This window comes from Gobio gobio (genome assembly GCF_949357685.1).
Source record: "Gobio gobio genome assembly, chromosome: 10".
NCBI classification, from domain to species: Eukaryota; Metazoa; Chordata; class Actinopteri; order Cypriniformes; family Gobionidae; genus Gobio; species Gobio gobio.
Window position 1 is genome coordinate 11,031,006 of NC_137116.1, and position 24,727 is coordinate 11,055,732.

A 24,727-nucleotide genomic window follows, 5' to 3' on the forward strand; every position below is an offset into this window, starting at 1 on the left:
ATTTATATATTTTATATATATATATATATATATATATATATATATATATATATATATATATATATATATATATATATATATATATATATATATATATATATATATATTTCATTCTTGATCAATTGCTTTATTATTGACTTGTTCTTTTATTCTTCAGTTACCTGGGTGAGCTGGCAGCAACTGGACGACTTAAAGGAGTGAAGAGTTCTCTGAAGCTGGCTAGTCTATGATTACTGGATGCAAAAATGGAGATGTATGATCTAGTATCACTATGCAAAACTGTCTTTACTATAAGCAAGTTTCTTTTGAACTGCATTAAAATTAATGTGTGCCACTCAAACCTGCAATAAATAAATATAAAACTACCATTTTAATTAAGTCTGTACTTTGCTGTTTGATAATTGTGCAAAATGAAAGAACAAATCTTGATTGTAAATAATAAGTTCACTAATTATATTTTTATTGTACAGCCTTCTGGTCCAAACATTACAATAAAATATAGTTATGACATTTCATTTATGCAATTACAAAACAAATCCAGTGAAACAAAAATATAAAATACAGCAATATATCACAACAAATAGGTAGAGCAAAGATCATTTTTATAATTAAACTACTTTTAACTAGTTTATTTCATAATTCTTAGAGGTTGTCAAGTGCTTTTGAATTTTAGTTTTAGATAACATGAATCATGGACATCCTCATTTTCACACATTTCCTGGATCACTTTCTTTTGATGGAGTAAACTTGGCTGCCAGGAACATTACATCACTGACCAGCTCACCTCACTGCATCTGAAATGTAAACAAATAGAATTACTAGAAAAATCATAAGATCTAAGCAACAAAGACAGACTCATAACTCCCTAAAAATTGACAATTTCCTATTGACAAGTAAAACTTGTCAAAATAGCACTAAGGTCAACAAAATACAAAATAGCACTAAGGTCAACAAAATAGCACTAAGGTCAGTTATGTTGCTACATTGTGTTAAAAGAAAAGGCACAGAAAACAAAAATACAGTAAAAGTATACTTTTCTTGTATTTTTGTTTTCTGTGCCTTTTCTTTTCATAAATAAGCAACCACAATATTGTTGTATTAACACTCAGGAGGTGAGCATCTCCTCTGCAATTCAGAGACCAGATAGGTAGAGACCAGATGTAATATCAAATTAGAACAGAGCTACAACTACAACTACAGTGATGTTATCCGGAGCATTGTACTACAGTGATGTAGTTGCAGAAGATGTTTGCGGGAACCCATGAAGACCATTGGTCTTCATTTGGTGCATTAATCCGGAGCATTGTATTCCGATTACAGTCAGTTTAAAATCTAATCTGAATGAAAACGCTCCATGTAAACACCTCAGTCTGAAAAAAATTCCCAAACTGATTGAAATTTCCGGCATGGGAAGAGGCATTTTTACTGCTTGATAAATATAAGCAGCACTCATCGTCATGTGTGCTCATCATCATTTCCTAATCACGAACGAACTGATCAATATTAAGTATTTTTAAAACAAAAGAATATAAGTAATGGCAGGATAATAGGTAATATGCGCCAACAGCGGTAAGCTCTATATTCATGCAGAAGCTTACTGTCACAGCCAACACCCACCAACACCGTCACCAGGGGGCGTATTACAGAAACATCTTAACTTTAGAATCCTATCTTATCTGTTTGGTAACCATGGCAATTTCAGTTAGGACCGCATTTAGGACAAACGTTATAACAGAATGACATTTCTTAAGTGCATAATCTTATCTTAACTATGGATAGGAAATGGGTTTTACAGAAGCATCCTAACTCGACAAAAAATCCTAAAAGCTGTCTCAACTTTAGGACAACACCACTGGTGTCCTAACTTCAAACCTTTTTGAAATCCAACGGTAAAAATCACAGTAAAAAATCCTTTTTCGAGAGAGCGTTACATTTATTAATGATATAAGATGAAGAGCAGCGACGTTTGATGGTGGAGAGACCTTTGGAGACCGTGCTGTGCTTTGATGATAAAATATTTATAAATAAAAACAGACTCCCACGACACAATTTTGCAGTTAGTTGATGAATTGCGACCAACATTACAGAGGCCAACGAGATGTATAGAGGTCTTACATTGACAGCAGCGCAGCCTAGTGAACACGCTGCCGCTCGTCCTTAAAGGGTAACTAAACTCTAAACCAACTTTCTTTAGTAAATGATCTTTAATACTGGGGCTTTATTAATGCTGTTCATTGATTCGAGTAAATTTTTGACATTTGGGTATAAAGTGTTTTAATTCTATAAAATATGGTGTAAAGCCGCCAAAGTGCTGCCCTCTTAAGGTTGAACGGTGGCTACTGCAGTTGAATTTTCCTATTGGACGTTGTGGTACATCGTGACGTAGGATGGCACTTCAAACGGCTCACTATCCGCGCCCCTGGCACGAGCTCACCACGCCCTCAGAAATGTTTCCCCCAATCACATGATGAGAACGGCTTCACTCCAGTATGAACTGTCATGTTACATGAAGTAGAAACATTATGAATGAAACTGACTTGACACTTGCTTTAAAGCTACACTGTGTAACTTTTTTAGTTTATTCTTAGCTAAAAACACTTAGTTCTTTAAAAAATATATGTGCTCATTGATGTTTATTTACTTCTTTCAAGTAATAAAGTATTCTCGTAAGTTTATAATATGCCATTGAAAATACATACGGGTAAGGGGTTCGAATGCCGGTCGCCATGTTGCCCCTCCATCTTGAAAGTACATTAGCCAAAGAGGGACATACCCGTGAATTCAAGCTTTGCCTTTCGTGTTTTAACACTCGATGGCACCGTGTCGAATGTGGACGAGGTCGAACTGGAAGCCATATTAATCTTGGACTAAATCGGCCACCGTAGAAGTTAAAACGAAATTGGAATTGAGAGGAAGAGAAACTAATATTCACTGGATGGTCATATACCTTTCCACCGCTAGATGGGGGAAAATATCACACAGTGTAGCTTTAAAGGTCCCATGGCATGAAATTTTCATTTTATGAGGTTTTTCAACATTAATATGAGTTCCCCTAGCCTGAATATTGTCCCCAAGTGGATAGAAATGTTGATCGGTGTAAAACCGAGTTCTGGCTGTCTTTCTCTGCCTTTGAGAAAATTACAGGCCAGACGAGCCAATCCTGAAGTCTCCTGTTTGACGTCCAAGCAGGAACGGTTACCTCCCTTTCCTCCACCCAGAGAATCTGGCACGCCCATGCAAACGCTCGAGAGATCATGGGGTGTGAACAAGTGAATGCTGGCAGTTTCTCAGTGTTTGGATGTACAAATGAAAAACTAAGTCTTTTTTCAGTTCCTTCTGATCTGTGATCAGTGATTTCTTATGTGTAGCTAATTATTTATTATTCGTGCACACACTGCGGCTTCTCTCTCCCGACAGAACGGTGTTTTTGTGTTTTCTATCTTGTGAGTCAGTGTTTTTGTACGTCCTCGTCGCGTCTATCTGTTCTACAATGTGCATACAGTCGTTTCTGCTCAACATCAGCAGACTCACATCTCTTTACGCCGCATTCACACGGGGCGTCGGCGTCAACGCTTCTCGTTTACTTTGAATGGGTGACGTCATGCGTTGCCGAACTGAATTGTGGGTTCCGTCGCGGCGCTTCACTCGCGTTGCAAGCGGCAAAAGTTGAAGATTTCTCAACTTTTCAAGCGCCAACGCAGGCGTCATCCAATCAGATCACCCTATGCAAATATCATAGAGCAGACGCTAGCCAATCGCGTTCGTTTAAAACACCGGTGAATGAAGAGTGAATGAAGAGTAAAGAACGATCTAAAATGGAGGAAAAGCTAATAATTGCGGTGGATAATCACCCGGTCCTTTACTACCAATCATTATTTACATACCGGGACACAAACTGGAGAGACCAGGCCTGGAAGGAGGTGGCAGAGACGGTTGGAGAATCTGGAATGTATCATGCTTGTATTCCGTCCGTGTACTCTGTTTATCATTGAATGACAGGCAGCATATCATATCATATCATGTGTGGTTCAAATAGGCGCTATCCCCCAGCCAAATGAGGAATCAAATATTAAAGTGATCAGTTTTCATACACAAAATAGTCTCACAGACTAGCTGTCAAAAAAGGCGCTTTTTTTGTGTTGTGTTGTGGTCCAAGCGGCAAGTAATGTGATTAGCTGTTGTCACTATGACGGTCGCGTCAGCACCAAGCTTCAGCCACGCCCTCCGTCAAGCGTTGACGCCGAAGCCCCGTGTGAATGCGGCGTTAGAGATAAACCTCACACACGCCGAAGCTCGGGCTGCACTGATCGGTTGGCCTTCAACATCCCCGACCCCCAGTACTGCATCTGGCCCACAGCGGAGGCACCAAACGCGCCGCAAGATTAAGCAGTGAGGGTATCCGGGCTAGGCAGCCTAGCCCCACAATAAACTGGATTACATTCGATTACTGCTGTTGTGTCTTTGTTTGCGCTGTGTACTCAATTCGCGTCACTGACACTTTTCATATGATAGGAAAATATCTAAAAAATAATGCTATTATCAACACTTACTCGTAACTCGTTCATCTCGACAGCTGTAATGGTACTTTGCATGTGTTACAAAGTTGGTAATAATGATGAAGACGGACTCGGTGTGACTGGGACTCGTGTTTATTCAGAACTCTCAGATACAAACACCATAACCTCGTGCTGACAGCGCTCTCATAACTCAGTAGTTACTATAAATAACTTTGTTAGCAATCGCTGAGCTCCATCTCTGGTACATTAGTGATGTCCGGTTCGCGAACAATCTTTCTTTTGAACCGGTATTTTTAGTGAACCGAATCAGTTCACCAAATCGGACTGAATCGTTCTAAACGGTTCGCGTCTCCAGTCAGCGCTAGACATGTGCCGGTAAACGGTAATACGATATATTGTTATCGTGTAAACGGTAATACGAAATATTGTTATCGTGGGCACTTCAAAATACCATGAATAATTATTTATTACGAATTATTCAGATTTTTTGAATGTATTTTAAGAATACTTTACCCATCAACCGTTTAAAATGAACAACGAGTCAAAGACGAACGCGCACTGATGTAAACAGACGTTCATGAGCCGAGCACATGGCGGAAGGCGTGAAGACGCACTGAAGTGCACATTCACTTTCAGACAGCAGAGGGCGCTGATGGAACAGCAGAAATACAGCCGTTTCCCCAGTAACCACAATCCGGTGCTCGTCATCACATAACCTAATACTTAAAGACTTAAAGTCATTTTCAAACTTAATTTTTTTTTTTTTTTTTTTTAATTACATGCCCTAGATATTGTTTGAATATGTTCTGACTGTTGTTCAATCACACACTTTACAATATGGCTCCATTATTTAACATTAGTTCATTCATTAACAAACTGACAATGAAAAATACTTCTAAAGCATGTATTAATCTTAGTTAAATGTACATTTCAGCATTTAATAACACATTATTAAAATCAAAAGTTGTAACTGTATTATTTAATGGACCTGAGCTTACACTAACAGTTGCTTTTTTAAACTAACATTATCAAAGAAGAATAACTTCTGTAAAAATGTAGCTATTCGCTCTTTGTTAATGTTAATGCATTAACTGGCGAGACATTATTGTAAAGTGTTACCTATTATTCTTTATTATTCTTTAGCACTTTAATCTGTTTCAAATATTTGTTTACTTTATACATTTTTGTGTATTGCTTTATTGTATCTGTAACGTACTGCTCCGAGACAGAGGTTGAGAATCCAAAAGCAGCTTTATTTGTAAGGGTAATCCACACTCGTAGTCAACAAACAGGCAAGGGGTCATAACATGTAATCAGTCCAATAAGGCAAACAAGGCAAGAGAGACAGGCAAACGGGTAATCCACGGAAAAGGCAAGAAATCAAAAACCAAGAGAAGAAACCAGGGAAAACGCTCAGAAATGCAGTAATACAACAAACAAGACTTCGCAGTTAAAGACAGTGTGAACATGGTTTATATAGGCTGGGGTAATGGGGTAATGAGGTGATGAGACACAGGTGCAAACAATGAGTGATGATGAGTCAGGGCAAAGGATTATGGGTAATGTAGTTTATGATGAAGTGACAAGTCCGGGGTGGAGTGACAGTCTGAAGTGGAGTGCCCTCAGGTGGTTCTCATGGGCACTCACACTGGTGAATTGTGACAGTATTTAAATGTTTGGTTCTTTTGTTATAAGAAAGTTTTTAAACCTGTTATAGTATGACAACACTTTTTTTGCAACTTTTTTTTAAAATACCGTGATAATACCGTATACCGTGATAAAAGCTTCAGCAATTAATCGCAACATGAAAATTTGATACCGGCACATGCCTAGTTATCGCTGATCCATAATTTACTAAAGTTACTAACTTTCTGACATGAGTGACAGTCCCTACGACTAGAAATAGACTAATAACCTGAAGTATATGCTGTAACTACAACAGTTCACTCACTGAACTGAGACATGCTGAGAACTGATGTGAAGTGAACTCCATCCGTCTCTCTGGCAGCAGCTCGTGCCTCGTAGACCTCGTTAAACCACGCCCCCTCCGCTCATTTAAAATGCAAAGATGTCGGCCAATCACAACAGTGGGCGTTTTTACTGAAGTCTCACAGCAGACACGCCTCTTGAAACAGGGCCTTCAGCCACAGGGCAAACATCAATATTGAAAAAATGCCTTTTATTTATAAATTATGACATTTTATGATGTAAAAATCATACTAACAATATAAGTACACCTCAGGAAACATTATAAAATAATAGAAAAATGCCATGCCATGGGACCTTTAACATTGTAATGAAGAAAATGCGGTTAAATAATGCAGTTGTCAGTACATGTCAGGCTTTTCTTGCGATATTATTGCCGCCCGTCATGTGTACAGATAAGTTTCATACATGAGACGCGCTTTCAAACCCTGACACGCAAGTGATTGCCGTGGTAACGAACAACAATACCATAACGTGCTGGCATATATAGAGTTTTATTTGAGGAAATCTGTTTATAAAAGACAATTAGGTCTGAACTTATTGGTCCTGCGCTGCTTATTGCTTCAGTTCATTTGAATGAAAATACATCGTATGTATATCAGATATCTGATCTATTTTTAGTGGCATTCAGTGTAAGGATTTGACTGTACATAGATTAGGTCAGTGGTCTCATTCTCTCTTGCGCTGCTGCTTTGCTAGCATCGTCGGCATCGGGAGTTAACACAGTTTGAGCCAGCGGCTTGCATTGATAAGGCTCTGGGTCTGTGTCTACAGACAATCCACCCTCCTCCACTTCAGGTGAAGGTGGGGGAGAATGACCGCTCTGTTGCAAAGCTACTGGCGTCATTCCAGTCATTCTCCATCTTTGCGACTCGCGAGTCAGACAGCTGTCAATCAATCAGTCACTGCGGGTCTCAGGTGCACGCCCTCTGCTCAGTCCCGCCCTCGGTTCATCCCCTCTGTCTCCGCTGGGCTCTGCCCACTTTTCCAGCATTTTTCAAAAATTGCCAGTGGGTGGAGTTAAGCACTGAACTGGGGTTTAGTTACCCTTTAAAGGGACAGTTCACCTCTAAAATAATGTCATTATTTACTAGGCCTGTCGCGATTGGTCGATACAATCGACTGCGTCGACGCTGTTAATCAGTCGACGTCAATATTTGTCGTCGACTGGGTAAGTAGGATAATTGTAATAATTGTATTAGTACCGGTACTTTAAAAATGACAGCACTCTAATAAGAGCAGTATTTCTAAATGTGCGTCGATGTGTGACAACAGGAGTGAGGACGTGTGTGTGGGAGACTGTTCACTAAACAATGGAAGCAGAACAGTCAAATATATACGCGCAGCTCAGGAAAAAGAACGCAAAAGAAAAGTGCGGCATGACCGGGACGTGCTCGCGCTGCCGGACTCTGACCTGTGACTGCGTGCGCAGTCGCGTGTGCCTTTCACTCAGACAGATCGCGACACCAGTTTATTTGGTTTGAATGGTAAAAAATATGTACAAATGCATGTCCTGTCGAGTATTCAGGTAAATGCAGTCGGATATGTCTTTAGTGAACATATACAGAGTTAAATGAGAAATCGGGTGTTACAATGAATTTGGTCCATGCAGCTCTTAATGGATAATGTTCTGCACACAGAGCTGGGTTACCCATTCACTGAATCGCACAGGTAAAATTATTCCTTGTTTCAGCAAGTGATCAATTTCTTCCTCCACCTTGGGTCTGATGGCATCTGGTACCACTCGTGCTTGAAAGTGCTACCACCAGACCCGGAGATCGGCTGAATTGATTCAAAAACGCTAAAACTCAACTGTTTAACTCTGGGGGAGTAGGAAAATGAGCCTATTGTCAAAAATAGTGGGGTGTTAATCAGAGTAAAAATACTTCACCAATGTCCGCCTCTGGAAATAAATTTGCTAAAACCTTTAGTGCAGTATTACAGTTTTTCTCAGTCGCTTTGGTACATTTCTCAGATCAGAATTGAAATTCTCAAAACTACCTGATCAATCTTCACATCATCGTGTCACTTGTGCACATCAAAAAAGCAGTTTCTCATTTCTTTGAACAAGTTGCAAATGCTTGTGTACATCCATGCAAACGATTATGCACAATTCTCTGCTGTTTTATACATTATCAGTTGCTTACGTCATGTTGATCAAAATGTATTATAATGGGTCTCTGTTGAATAGTCTCACCCCCCACAACATTTAGGCATTAGTTCATAGCAGAAGTCTTTACATGCAAAATGGTTGAACAAGTTGTCATAATATGTCAAGGATATTTCTATACATTTCCATTAGATGTTCACATTTCTACTTTTGTTTTTCTGTTTTTTTTTCTTTGTGCTATGCAATGCTGTCTTTACCTTTCTGTATCGCAATGACACGGTCTGTCAACAAATTACAGTACAAACAGTAAAAGCGTAAATGTGAATCTTGTCCAGTCTCTTGCAATCAAATTCCCACATACACTAAGGTCATCAAAACTTTAGCCATATTTACATCAGAACATCCCTCTAGAGTACACTGTTATATTGACAACATGACTAAGCAATTTGACTGTCTTATCCATACACAATGACATAAGGACTTGTCATTCTGATGGCACTGACATGTTCATTGATACAGATATTTACTTTTGAGAGATGAACTAAGGATTTTGAGCAAGAGACTGGCTTTTGCAGTTAATCCATGGTGTTTTGCTATTTATATGAATTGGTTTGAGAAATGCTCTTTACTGTTTTGCAAATGCAGAGGATGATTCGAGAAATGTACCAAAGCGACTGAGAAAAACTGTAATTCTCAAGTAAATTGATCTCAAGGTATCAAGAATCTTTTAGTTTTAAGTAATCTTTGCAGGTCCTTTTTTATCTCTCTCAGAGGTTTCCTCAGAAAATCTTCTGTTAATGTCCAGGAGATGGCGCTGTTGATCTGTACATGACTGTCTCAACACATTGAGGTATGTGTGGTTTACCAGACAAACTCACTGCATAAAGCTCTTCTGTAAATAATAGTCATGTTTCTAAGATTGATGATGACCAACAGCCCTGGAGTTTCTAGTAGGACTATAACGTGTGCCATCATTCGATTCGCTTTCTGGAACTTTTAACATTATTCGCGTGTGACTTGTATGTTTGTTTTTTTATAGAGAGAGAAGCGTGGTTAGTGTTGTTGAAGACAGGTGAGCAATTACGCAGAACATAGGCGTGCATCTTCTGCGTCACTCCTGTGACCCGAAAGCCCGCTAAACCCACAGCAGCGATCACTAACGGACCCTATTAACCAGCCATCACGCACCTGCAGCCGGGCATGCTACAGATAATTAGACCATTCTGCATACTGTGACAACTTCTGCAGAAACTCATCCCTAAACCTGCTCATTATATACACCGGCCATCCTTTGGGTACAGCAAAGCGCTAGTCTAATTGTCACATCAATTTACACCGTTTTCAAGGTAATGTGAACGTTAACAGAAGGACAAGTAAAACGTTATAAAGCGATGCTTCAGCTGGTGTGTCAGCTACAATGAAAAACACAATAGTTGAGCACATTTTGTGAGCAGGCCTGAAACGGTTGCCTTTGTCATTCCACAAGTCATTTGTGCATAAGAGCCATAACTATAGATAGCTATATTAGTGTACGATATCGTTCTGTTTATCTGTCTGTCACTTTAAATGCTCGAGCTCGTTACAGCAGGATGGATTCTGATTGACTGTCAATGATTTTATCGTTCATTAGCTCTAAAAAATAAAATCGTTCTGAAAAGGATTCCAACGAAATCGTTTCTCTTTGCTGTTATCGTTAGCTGTGGTGTGAACTCTGCTATTGTTTATTATTGAGAACTAATTTTTAGAACGATATCTTATAGTTATTATCGTGCACGGTGTGAACGGGCCTTAAAGGATTAGTTCACTTCAAAATGAAAATTTCCTGATATTTTACTCGCCCCCATCGCATCCAAGATGTTCATGTCTTTCTTCAGTCGAAAAGAAATTCAGTTTTTTGAGGAAAACATTCCAGGATTTTTCTCCACATAATGGACTTCAACGGCAACCAAAATGTTGACGGTCCAAATCAATGCAGTTTCAAAGGAAGGGCGTCAGAGGCTATAGGAATAGGGTCTTATCTAGCGAAACGATCAGAAGGCGGAAGTACGGCCCCAAACGTGCGAGGACTAATACAAACGCCCTTTACCAAAAAACACTCCATCTTCAACTTCAAAATCATCCGACATCGTTGTTTTACCTTTTTTTGCTAAAGGATGTTTCTATTTGTCTTCGCACGAGCGCTTTGTAAACACGGAGGCGGTACTTCCACCTACGTCTAGCGTGACCTTTGCGATCTTTAAAATCCGTGGCACGTCAAAGAGCAGCACAAGATGAGCAATTTAGGTTGAAAAGTATATTCTTTTTTTTATTTTTTATTTAAATGACCGTTTCACTTGATAAGACCCTTTTCCTTGCCAGGGATCGCACAGAGCCTCTGACGCCCTTCCTTTGAAACTGCATTGATTTGGACCTTCAACATTTTGGTTGCCATTGAAGTCCATTATGTGGACAAAAATCCTGGAATGTTTTCCTCAAAAAACTTAATTTCTTTTCGACTGAAGAAAGAAAGACATGAACATCTTGGATGAGATGGGGGCGAGTAAAATATCAGGAAATTTCATTTTGAAGTGAAATAATCCTTTAAAGGGATAGTTCACCCAACAATAAAAATTATGTCGTCAACTTAAACTGCATAGAAGACCGGCACAGTAGAGTAAAATTGTTGAATAAAGTTATTTTTGTTTGTTTTTGCGCTCAAAAAGGATTCTTGTCGCTTCATAAATTTAAGGTTGAACCACTGGAGGACTATTTTAATGATGTTTTACTACCTTTCTGGCCCTTGAAAGGGTTCATTAAATAGCTGCCTCTGGAGGGATCAGAGAGCTTGTATTGTATTGTATTTCATTAAAAATATCTTCATTTGTGTTCCGAAGATGAACGAAGGTCTTACGGATTTGGATGAAATAAGGGAGAGGAATTTAAGGGGTACTTCAGCGCTGGGAAGATGAATGTGTATTTAAACTGGGTCATTTATGTAGTAGAAATTTGACATTATTTTTGAATTTGGTGCCTTCTAGATGTGGATGAAAGACAACAACTCCCAGAATGCACTTGCTTCGCTGCTCAACAAGGCCTCTCCCAAAGCCACGGCCACTGGTTATCACTTGCCCACCATGACACCGCCCACTCCGTCATTTTGATTTTCATAGTAATACAATCATTTAATTCAGTTAGAGAATAGACACTACAATTAAAAACTGAACATGTCTTTTCAATAAAGTGTGAGTGAGCCGAACGGAAGAAGGCGCAAACGCAGCAGGAGTCAGATTTCATTCATCACGAGAGCGAAGAGCTGAGCAGAGCTGAGGTAAGCGTGGCAGTCATTCACGATGCGTGTCCAGTCTGGCGCGTTATCAGATCATGCCTATGGAAGCCAAAATTTCATAGGAATTCATTGAAAAGTTGAAACACTCACCTTGCTCAGAACCGCTCCGTTATTAATGTCCGAGCCAAGCAGCCGTGCGCATTTATACTATGTGAGAGAGATCCTCCCCTGTCTGCGGGTTGAAAACATCCGGAACTAGCTCCTGTAGTCCCTAGCCTCTGGCCAAAAAATCCTTAGATGGTGCAAAATGACGATATTTGCGTCATCTGAAGATTTTTTCCAGAAATAAAATGCATAATTCTCTCGTCTCAGGGGGACATGTGGGGGGAAAGCTTAATGCTAATCGCCAAAGTAACCCTTTAATGACAGAATTTACATTTTTGGATGAACTAACCCTTTAAGGGTCATTCATGTTATTCATTTGAATAGTTTTCTTTCTTATATTTCTTTCTGCTTTAGTCTCATAAAAAATGCAGTATCTTTTATTTAAGGTTACGTCAGAGCATCTGGAAGAAACAGAGCCATCTGATATGTTTATAAAAAGATGCAATATAAAGATATTAATAATAAAGTCAGGGTGCAAAATAGGAAATTAGTGCAATTTAGACTAGAAATTAATATGAAACTAATCAAGTAGGAATGCAGATGTTCTGCAAAAGATCCTGAGGAGATTCATCAAAATGAGCAAAATACGTCAGTGCATAATCTTTAAATGGATGGATGTGAATTAAACTAAAGTGATTCGCTCAGGGTGTTGTTCTATATATTTACTTAAATAGCTGAGTAATAGATCTATGAATGTAATACGGATGAATGAAAGGCAGAAATAGTAGTAGTAGCAGTATTGCATAAAAGTGTAAATTTAACCGCAGGGGGTCATTTTAGGAGGCCACAGCCAAGCCCAAAATCACATGCCATGTTTTGTCTTTGGCCTGTAAACACAGTTTTGCTGTTGTCTGCCGATGCCCTCGCTCATGTCGGATTTGAATAATTGATGAATCTTAAAGTGATTGTTTGGCACTGGGGTGCTGATAAAAGATCGGCGAGAGGAAGGGACCTTTGTGCATTTCTTGTGTCTCAGGGGGCTGCGCTGAGATTCACTGCTTACTCAGTAGTGAAACCTTCATATCCAAGTGTTTTGTGCTGACAAAGGGCAAATGGGATTCTATTTTACAGCAAACGATGCAAGATTGCACTATTGCACTTCAAAAGAGCGCCAGGCAGGAGAAAAAACAAACGGTGGGTTTCCTTGTTGTCAACGGCTCTACTTTGCATAAAAATGTAGATTCTTTAATCGCAAGTTTCATATTATCTTTCACGCGACTTTTTCTCAAACTTTTGGTCTGGTTGGACACAGGTTTTCAGTGACACTTTACAATAAGATCCTATTAGTTGACATTAGTAAATGCATCAGCTAAAATAATTAACAATGTCTATGTAATTTTGTTAACATCTTAAGGGGCCAGTTGTTCAAAGGTAAGCTGATCGGATTTTGGCTATCGGATTGGATCAAATCTTGAAAATGGGTTGTTCAAAAGGGAAAGAAGGGATCTGATATCAGATTAGATCATGGAATCCAATCCTAGTTTTAATCTGGATCAAACCTTCGGTTTGTGTTGTTCAAAACTTGTCAGTAGGATTTGGATAACTTTGATCCAAAAAAACAGGATCATCCTGATCCCAACAGGGGGTAGGATTTCAAGGTGGATTCCAGGAAGAAAATGTAGTAAAACTTTAAAACTGGTCACAAAATACAACATTTGTATCATATAATATTTTGCTCTTGATTAGTTAGGCTAATTGTTAAAGTAATAAATTAGAAGTAGACATTAGGCTACCTATTGAGCCTTTCGGTAGCCTACAGTCGAAGTAAAAAAAGATTTAGCCATATAAAATAATCCCCAAACAGCTGTATTATATTACATTTAAAATGTTTGTTTTTTTATCACTTATAAGACTTTTTACTTCTTATCAATTATAAGAGATGAGCCAGTCAAAAGGTTTCTCGGGTAAACACTACGCGAAACTTTTCTGAGAGAATGCAAAAGCATTTTTAAAAAAAATTTCCCCAACTCATATTTTTCCCATCACCATGTCCCTTTAGGGGCTCCGTAGAACACTAGTAATCCAGATTTGGTTATCTGAAAAGGTGTGTATCTGGATCAGGGTGATCCAATCCAATTTTGCTTTGAAAAACCGGTACAAAAGTAAGATGGATTACCTGATCCTGGATAACAAAACATGGGATTTCAAAATCCAGATAATTTTGATCCAGATTAAATGTTTTTTGGTCCTAGAATACAACATTTTGACGTAATAAAAAGTTAATTGTTAGTTCTTGTCAGCTCAGGTCCATTAACATCACTTTTTATTTGAGTTATGCATTAGTAAGTGATGAAATCAAAATGCGTAGAAGTATTTTTCACTGTTCATGTGAAAACAAATGGAAACTTATAGTAGAGTGTTACCCTTTTTTCATGCAGCCTTTTTTTGTAAGGTTATGCCTTTTCTCAGTCTGTTAACTAAACTAACCCGTGCATCTAATTTTCAGGTTTGCATTGGCCTTTTTTTGTTTTTTGTTTTTTTATCTCACTGTTGTGTGAAATACACAACGTTTCCTTGCTATATTTGTTAATTTTCACAAGGCTAAGGTCAAATATACCAAAGAAGTCAAAGTTCCTCCATGTAAATCAATACCTAATAGTAATATAGATGCTTTTTAAGTCTTCTTAATTAGGTCCCGCGGGTACTGAGATCTTCTCCTCTCGCCGTGCCATCGCTTAAGCCGGTTTTAGCATCAGAACTGATACTCTCCGACCGCGCATCGACACAATAGGCGCAAGGCTTCCGACGCGTATAGGTGCGAACAAGGTCCGTGTTATGAGATGTAAAAACGTGCCGACAGGAAATCGATGTACTCCCCTGCCGATACACGGGCCGCCATCACTCCAGCTGCCTTGCACGCAGCCGGCCGAGCCCACATCGCTCCTGACACTCCTCACACCAGCGCCGTGGCAGATGGCGACCAGGAGCGGAGGGGGAATACTGCTGCCGAACACAACCAGCCAAGGGCTGGCCGAGCCAGGCCTTCCCCCTGCCCGTTCTCCCCTGGGTTGGGTTCTGAGAAGACCCTCCACCATCCCCTGATCCAGGATTCAGGCCACTACAGATGGGCTTATCGGCCGCAGTATTCAGCTGAGCCGGGAGGGAATGCGATGCCCAAATCTATGCTAATAGTGTTTACTGACAATTGCTGATTTTGGCAGCACGGAGATCCGTAACAGGCTGCGTTATGAATTCTTGTGTGTGTGTGTGATTCAACGGGAATCGATATCCTTCCACCTCACTCTCCCTCCGAGCAGTCAGGCTGCTTTGTGAACTTTGACAGCTCTTGAAAACTCCTGCAAATGATTATCAATGGCTGCGTATTAGCAGGAGACTCAAACAAGGGGGTGAGTGAAGTGCAATAACATAATATCGTGGGGGTGAGAGGCGGGTCAAGGTGGGCTAGGGCGCTAACCTCAGCAGTTTACGAGAAGGAAATTCATAAAATCGAGATACCCGCTCGCTCCAGGGCTAACAAACAAGCAGTCGTCGGCCGCGATGCAGATGGCACGCAGCCTCCCACTGTTTTGTGTTTCCATTTCGCGTTTCATCGCCGTAATGCATTGGGCAACGGAGAGGTAATGACCCTCAAACCGCTTACAGGTCTTTCTGTCAAACAGATTACTGTCAGCTTTCATTGATTTGTGTTGCCTTTAAAATGGCCCGTTTCCCTTCTCGCTAACGGATCAGATCTGTAATTGGGCCCGGCCTAAATGATTCAGATGAGGTGCCTGTCTCGGTCCTGCTCTCCGGTTTCCCTCGTCAGTTCCGCCCCCTCCTCTTTCATTAGCAATTCAGCAGACTTGCTAAAACCACGGGGTGCCCCATTCCCGTCACCCCTGACTCAATGAGTCAAAGCCCCCGTCCTGCACAAAGACATAGTCAATCTGTGCAACAAATCACCCAAAATGGTGCCATTGGTCTCTCTCTGAAGAGCAGTTATGGAAACCGAAATGGAACCTAGGACTCGTCGAAACGTAGTAAACGCCTGATATCTGCTCTAATTGGATAGAAAAATGAAGCCACATATTCATATTTGCTTATTTGTTGCTCCAAATGAGTCCATAGAAAGTCCCTAATAGCACAGTCCACAAACAGGGGAGCGGGATTCAACGGTCATTGTCGCAGGGAAAAATTTTACGTCTGCGGGGTAATTTCTTTACCTGTTATCATCTTTGCATCCTCACTGACAGGCGTGTTCACAGATACCAGAACCGACATTTGGTTGAAAAAGACAATTTTAAAAAGTTGTGTATTTGTATTCTTGTAGTGCTTGGAGACCTCCTAATGCTAACCATGTCAACATGACAGTGTAGGGCTTGTGCCTGAGTTGAATTGAATACCTTTTAGTTTCCAACTTGGTGTGAATTGCAAATTGCAATTTGAAGGTAAAGAAGCAGAATTAAACTGCATTGAAATTTAAAGAACTTAATTTCACAAAAACTATTTTTAACAAGAAAAGCAAAGTTAGATAAGACAAACATGACAAAGCCTTGTTTAAAGTATGAAAAAGTTTAAAAATGTGTACATACTGTAGAGGGATAGACAGACAGACAGACAGACAGACAGACAGACAGACAGATAGATAGATAGATAGATAGATAGATAGATAGATAGATAGATAGATAGATAGATAGATAGATAGATAGATAGATAGATAGATAGATGGACGGACGGACGGACGGACGGACGGACGGACGGACGGACGGACGGACGGACGGACGCGGACGGACGGACGGACGGACGGACGGACGGACGGACAGACAGACAGAAAGATAGATAGATAGACAGAGGATAGACAGATAGATAGATATATAGACAGACATAAAGATAGATTGACAGATAGACACACAGACAGATAGACAGACAGATAGACAGAAAGACAGACAGACAGACAGACAGACAGACAGACAGACAGACAGACATAGATAGATAGATAGACAGACAGACAGACAGACAGACAGACATAGATAGATAGATAGATAGATAGATAGATAGATAGATAGATAGATAGATAGATAGATAGATAGATAGATAGATAGATAGATAGATAGATAGATAGATAGATAGATAGATAGATAGATAGATAGATAGATAGATAGATAGACAGACAGACAGACAGACAGACAGACAGGGATGGATGGATGGATGGATGGATGGATGGATGGATGGATGGATGGATGGATGGATGGATGGATGGATAGATAGATAGATAGATAGATAGATAGATAGATAGATAGATAGATAGATAGATAGATAGATAGATAGATAGATAGATAGATAGATAGATAGATAGATAGATAGATAGATAGATTTCCTTGTCTGGTTGAGCTGGTCATCTAGCTGGTCTCCTCTGGAATACAAACCCCATCAAAACAGACCAGCCTAACTAGGCTGGGATTTCAGTTAACCACCCGTTTTCTTTGTCAACAGGGTTTCCAGCCTGGCGCACTGTAAAACACTCTCCAATCTCCACCGACATGCACTGCATGCACAACAAATAGTGTTATTTCTGGTGGACAAAGGGAGGACTCCGCATCAACTATGGGGCACAGACAAGAAGCGTCAGTCCAAACAGCGTTTCGGTCTGCTGTGTGTATGTGTGAATAAACAGCATCTCAGTTTGTGTTTACAGCACATCTCCATGTGTGAAAGAGTCTGGCTCCCCTAACAGAAGTGCAGGGCTGTGGTGGAAAGCTTTGCCCTCCAGTGGTTATAAAACATGCAGGCCTCTCGGCCGAACCTGGCCTCCCTTCAGACCAATGAATAATAGCACAAAGTGAAGCTACTAAATCATTGAAATGACTGCAGCGTATCTGTCCAGTTAGCGCTTCTCCCAGAAACGCTTGATCAACGGCAGAGAAGAGAAATCACAGACCGATAAGACGCAACGCTTCTCTCGTTCGGATTACTTGAACTCCGATGGCCTAGAGAAGCCACGGCTTTGCTAGCACTCGTATTTACCAAAAAGAATCTATCTATCAGGAGCTCCGTGTTGGTGTTTCAGGCACACTAAATTGGTCCACTGACCTAGCCGCGAAGGCGATTGAGAAGGAAATGGGCGAAGGTCACTCGACCAAAGTCGACAGAGGCTCGCGGTAGCAAAGGAAAGGGATAGGTTGAGCTCAGCCCTCTAGATCGTGATGATTTATTTACATTCAGATACAATATGAATAATGTATCTGTGAAAAGGAACATGAATTTCTTTAGTACTAATTGTGGAGAAGGCTGGGCGCTCAGCGGACGGGAGGGGGGGCTGGAGGACCCCCAAGATCAGAGGGGCGAGAGCCTCAAAGATGCCTGTCCTGCAGCCACCGTCATCGACTTGCAAATCAGCAGAAGGAGGCTAATTAGCGGCAAGCTAATGAAACCGCCATTCGGGGCATCGCTGAGGAAGAAAAAAAGGACACGAAGAAGAATCAGGGATCCCTTTCTCAGCGATATTGCTGGCGCCATTTGAAGTTGATTTCAGAGCACATCAATATGTGAACAAAGTTGAGGAGAGCGAGCGAGAGAGAGATACAGTATGAAATTAGCATTCATTTGAAGAATGGAGACTGTTATTTACTGGCTTGCTTTTGGCACATTTGCGACTCTGGGGAGCGACTTTTCTATGGCGTCTCAACGCCGCATACAAAATTCACAACCATGGGAGACAGGGGATGTAATGGCAACTTCTTGAAATCTCTCTTTCTCTCTCTTTTGCTCTTTCATGCACACACTGCTCTCCCTCGATGGTGTTTTTTAATGTTGGGACTGTTGCGGAATGTTTGTTGCTATGTGCACCATCTCAGATCTGAGACATCGTGACACAATTTCTATCGCATTGGGCTCGCATTGGGCTCGTGTGCGTCCCCCGTGTGGTCTGCGTGAGTCTGGTGAACCTGCTGGACCGGTGCTTCTCATCGGGCAAAACACAATTTCGTTAAAAATTTTGCGAGGAAAAAGTTCACTGTCAATAGTGTAGCGATATATGAAGCACAACTTGATAATCCAAGCGGGTTTCTGTTGATCAACACAGCGAATTCACATGACCAACTGAATCCAATACAGGAATGGCATTTGGAAATCTTTTGCCCTCGTGTAAAACTCGTAGATTCTTATTGGATACTTTAAAATTAAAGGTTCCAAAATGGTTCATTTGCAATAATGCCACAAAATAAGCATTTTTGGTTCCCCAAAGAGTGTTTTCCTTAATGTGAAGTACATTTTTATATTCTAAAGAACTTTTTTTCACTATAAAGAACCTTTAGTGCAATGGAAAGTTTCCATGTATATGTTACAGTTTAAAAAAAAATCTTACACAGTTTTTGAAACTATAGCTCCATTTCTAAAAACTCTACACACAAAACCACAAAACACACACACAAGATGCAAAACATTAAACATCTCTTGCAAACATTTTATTCAAAACTATTTTAACTCTTCTAAAAATGCTATTTATGTGTAGTAACTCTACACACAAACATAAAATTGCAATGCAATGCATGGGATGCAGTGGGGTAAAGTACGCCACCACTGGACTCTAGAGCAGTGAGACGTGTTCTCTGGAGTGACCAATCACACTTATTTGTCTGGCAATCCCATGGACGAGTCTGGGTTTGGCGGTTGCCAGGAGAACGGGACTTGCCTGGCGGCATTGTGCCAAGTGTAAAGTTTGGTGGAGGGGGGATTATGGTGTGGGGGTTGTTTTTCAGGGGTTGGGCTTGGCCCCTTAGTTCCAGTGAAAAGAACTCTTAATGCTTCAGCATACCAAGACATTTTGGACAATTTCATGCTCCCAACTTTGTGGGAACAGTTTGGGGACAGCCCCTTCCTGTTCCAACATGACTGCGCACCAGTGCACAAAGCGTTGCTCCATCGGATGAGACGTTAAACCAAGGTCCTGACTCTCTGTGGTCATTAAAAATCCCAGAATGTCCTTCGATAAAGAGTAGGGGTGTAACCCCAGCATCCTGGCCGAAATTTGCCCATTGGCCCCTCTCCATCATGGTCTCCTAATCATCCCCATATATATATACGATTGGCTTCATTACTCTGTCTCCTCTCCACCATAAGCTGGTGTGTGGTGGGCGTTCTGGCGCAAAATGGCTGCTGTCGCATCATCCAGATGGATGCTGCACATTGGTGGTGGTTGAGGAGATTCCCCCTTCTATGCAAAGCGCTTTGAGTGCCTAGAAAAGTGCTATATAAATGTAACAAATTATTTAATTAATTAAAGACATGGATGAGTGAGTTTGGTGTGGGGGAACTTGACTGGCCTGCACAGAGTCCTGACCTCAACCCAATAGAACACCTTTGGGATGAATTAGAGCGGAGACTGAGAGCCAGGCCTTCTCGTCCAACATCAGTGCCTGACCTCACAAATGTGCTTCTAGAAGAATGGTCAAAAATTCCCAAATTCCCCTCCTAAACCTTGTGGAAAGCCTTCCCAGAAGAGTTGAAGCTGTTAGAGCTGCAAAGGGTGGGCCGACTCCATATTAAACCCTACGGATTTAGAATGGGATGTCAGTAAAGTTCATGTGCATGTAAAGGCAGGCGTCCCAAAACTTTTGGCAATATAGTGTGTGTGTGTGTGTGTGTGTGTGTGTGTGTGTGTGTGTGTGTGTGTTTATGTACATATATATATATATATGTAGAGAACTGTGTTTAGAGTTTTGCAAAAAGTTTGTTTTACAATAACAAACTGAGTTTAAAGCACGAAATGTGCTTGTAGTTTTGCAGACTTGATCTAAAGATTAGGTACATGAGTGAATGGTTTCACTTAGTGCGCCTCAAGTACCACTTTTAGTGTCTAAGCAATTTTAAACAACTGTAAACGTTCTTTATGGAACCATGAATGCCAGAACCTTTATTTGTGAGTGTGGTGCATGAAGGACGTTTCCACTGTGTGTGTGTGTGTGTGTGTGTGTGTGTGTGTGTGTGTGTGTGTGTGTGTGTGTGTGTGTGTGTGTGTGTGTGTGTGTGTGTGTGTGTGTGTGTGTGTGTGTGTGTGTGTGTGTGTGTGTGTGTGTGTGTGTGTGTGTGTGTGTGTCCAGGTGAACCTACATTGTGGGGGAAAAATGTCCTAAATCCTTGTCCTTGTGTGGACATTTTTCAGTCCCCATGAGGAAAACAATTTATAAATCAGACTAATGATGAACATTTTTAATAAGCAGAACGTTTAGTGTGATGGGTAGGGTTAGAGTTAGTGTAAGGGGTGAGAATATACAGTTTGTACAGTATAAAAAACATTACGTCTATGGAGAGTCCCCACAAAGATAGTGAACCCTTTTATTTGTGAGTGTGGTGCACGAAGGAACTTTTCCTCTGTGTGTGTGTGTGTGTGTGTGTGTGTGTGTGTGTGCCTGTGCAAGCGTCTGGTGTCTTTTGAAGACACTGTGTTGCCATCGGTCATATTGAAAGCCTACGGCATCTGCGGGGTTTCTGAGACTGTGTTTGAACATCAGTCAGCTCATATATGCTCACAGCCTCGAGGAGACACAACATACACGCTCACTAACATCTCACAGTCCCTCGCAGAACTGTATCGCACTTATCAACGCACATAAAGTTTGTGTCACCTTTAAATATTTTGAGGATTTAACGTCTCATCCACACTGTACAGACTGTACACACTACCATTCAAAGTATGTTTTCTTTTTCCATTAATACTTTTATTCAGCAAGGATGCATTAAATTCATCAGTAAGATTTTTTTTTATTCCAAATAAAAACTGTTATTTGGAACTTTATTTTGAACTTTCTATTCATCAAAGAAACCTGAAAAAATTATAATAATCATATACTGATAATAATGATAATGTTTCTTGAGCAGCAAATCATCATATTAGAATGATTTCTGAAGGATCATGTGACTCTGAAGGCTGGAGTAATGATGCTGAAAATTCAGCTTTGATCACAGAAATAAATTATATATTTACAATATATTCATATAAAATTTTGTTTTACTGAACAATGTTGCTGCATTAGTATAGAAGTCAACTGATATGTGTGACAAAAATTAGACCAACAATACACTCAGCATAATTTGCAACATTAAAAAATGCAGTTAATGTTGAAGGATAATTGTTCTGCTGTTTGCTGACTTAATGTGCTGTTATTTTAGTTATGTGTTGTGTGCTTTATGTGTTGATTTTCATTATTATTGAGGTTTGTGTGTGTATATATTGCACATAATGTCTGTACTTTGTTACACGGGCAAAAACTGCAATTATTATCGCTTGATAATAACTTCTCGACTGATGACATTTTGCTTTATTCTTTTAAGTAAATGAACAGATTCAAATTGGTTAAACTTAATTTTAAACTGGTTTTATATTGTTCTAAATGTGTTATGTTGATGTGCACAAATTTCATTTTGGTCTTAAATACTTGAATATGAATGCAAAAATGCCAATAAATCACCTTAAAACGTAATGAATGCAATTAATATTAATGCATAACGTGCCTTGATTTCATACAAATCACTATGATTTCTGTTACCACAGAAGAAAATCCATAAGCATCCATGAAGATCCTCCTTATTTTCCTGCGGTGAGTGTTTAGCATCTCTCTCACATGCTCACATTATACACACACATGCTGCAAGTTGAGAATTTAGGTTGCTCACCAAACACCTCCCTGTTCCTCTCCGGCCTGCCTCTCTCTCTCTCTCTCTCTCTCTCTCTCTCTCTCTCTCTCTCTCTCTCTCTCTCTCTCTCTCTCTCTCTCCCATGGGACGTTAGGGCTGAGATGGATGGTGAGCACAGCTCAAACAGACTGATTTATGGGGGTCCGTTTCGCCTGCAGGCCCCCTGAGGACCCCGCTCTCCGCTGGTTGCGGTCGAGGGCCTGTCTTCCCCACCCTGAAGACTCGAAGGCTCTTCCGTGACTGCGCTGATGCCAGACACCAAACGGCCACTTCTCAACCACCCCCATTTGTCACCGGGGGCGGCTGGGGAGCTCCCTTAAACAGGAGGAGAAGAAAGAGATAGAGCGAGCAATGGAGGAAAAGAAATAGACCTGTCTCTCCTCTCCTCCGCTAGCATTGATCTCAGTGGAAAGCCCTTTTATTCTCAGAGTTTTGTTTGTCGGCGTGAGAGAGGTAGATCGGAGTCCCTTCGCCACCAACCGCGGCCATTATATTCCATTAAAAATGAGTAATGAGGGCAAATTTCCGGAAATTAGAAAAGGCACAGAGAGATTTCATTAGTCCGAAGAGCTTTCATGGTTTAAAATGTTTGCGAAGATTTAAAAGCCATGTACTTGTTCACCGATCACACAAGAATCATACTATATAATGACACCCTTTTCTGTCTAGTGTGCATATGAGGCATATTCATAATAATCCATTTAAACGTGAAGGCAACTAAAACATGCCACCCCGCTATATATGTGCGATGTGCTGTTTAATTCATACTGCCATTTCTGGGTATTTACTCCTGAAATGCTCATGGCAACTTTAGTGGCTGGTGGGCAAAATCCCTTTTTTATTGTTTGCATGGTAAGATATGTCCATTGGTCACTAAAGTTGCTGTGCATTAAATCATATTCACGTGGAAAATACACTTAAAGGGATAGTTCCCCCAAAAATGAAATTCTGTTATCTTTACCCATAAGACTTTGCTTAATCTTTGAAACACAATTTAAAGGGTTAGTTCACCCAAAAATTAAAATTATCCCATAATGTACTCACCCGCAATCCATCCCAGGTGTATATGACATTGTGAATGGTACCTGAGATTTTGAAGCCCAAAAAAGCACATCCATCGTCATAAAAGTAATCCATACAGCTCCAGGGGGTTAAAGGATTAGTTCACTTCAAAATTAAAATGTTCTGATATTTGACTTACCCCCATTTCATCCAAGATGTTCGTGTCTTTCTTTCTTCAGTCGAAAATTATTATTATAATTTTTTAAGTCCACATAATGGACTTCAATGGCAACCAAAATGTTGAAGGTCCAAATCAATGCAGTTTCAATGGAAGGATTTCAGAAGCTCTGCACGGTCCCAGACGAGGAATAGGGTCTTATCTAGAGAAACGATCGGCTATTTCCCAAAAAATAATAATGAATATACTTTTTAACCTAAATTGCTCATCTTGCGCTGCTCTGTGAAGTGCCACGAATTGTGCAATCACGTCGTAAAGGTCACGCTAGACGTAGGCGGAAGTACCATGCGAGGACTAATACAAATGCCCTTCTCCAACTTCAAAATCGCCCAACATCGTTGTTTTGCTAAAGGATGTTTATTTTAGTATACGCACGAGCGTTTGGGGCGGTACTTCCGCCTACGTCTAGCGTGACCTTTCCGACGTGATTACGCAATCCTTGACACGTCGCAGAGCAGCGCAAGATGAGCAATTTAGGTTAAAAAGTATATATATTTTAATTTTTTTTGGAAAGATAAGACCCTATTCCTTGTCTGGGATCGCACAGAGCCTCTGAAGCCCTTCCTTTGAAACTGCATTGATGTGGACCTTCAACATTTTGGTTGCCATTGAAGTCCATTATGTGGAGAAAAATCCTGGAATGTTTTCCTCAAAAACTTAAATTCTTTTCGACTGAAGAAAGAAAGACATGAACATCTTGGATTTTTTTTTTTTTTTGGAGTGAACTAATCCTTTAATAAAGTCCTTCTGGAGCAAAGCGAAGTGAGAAAAATATCCATATTTATAACTTTATAAACTATAATCACTGGCTT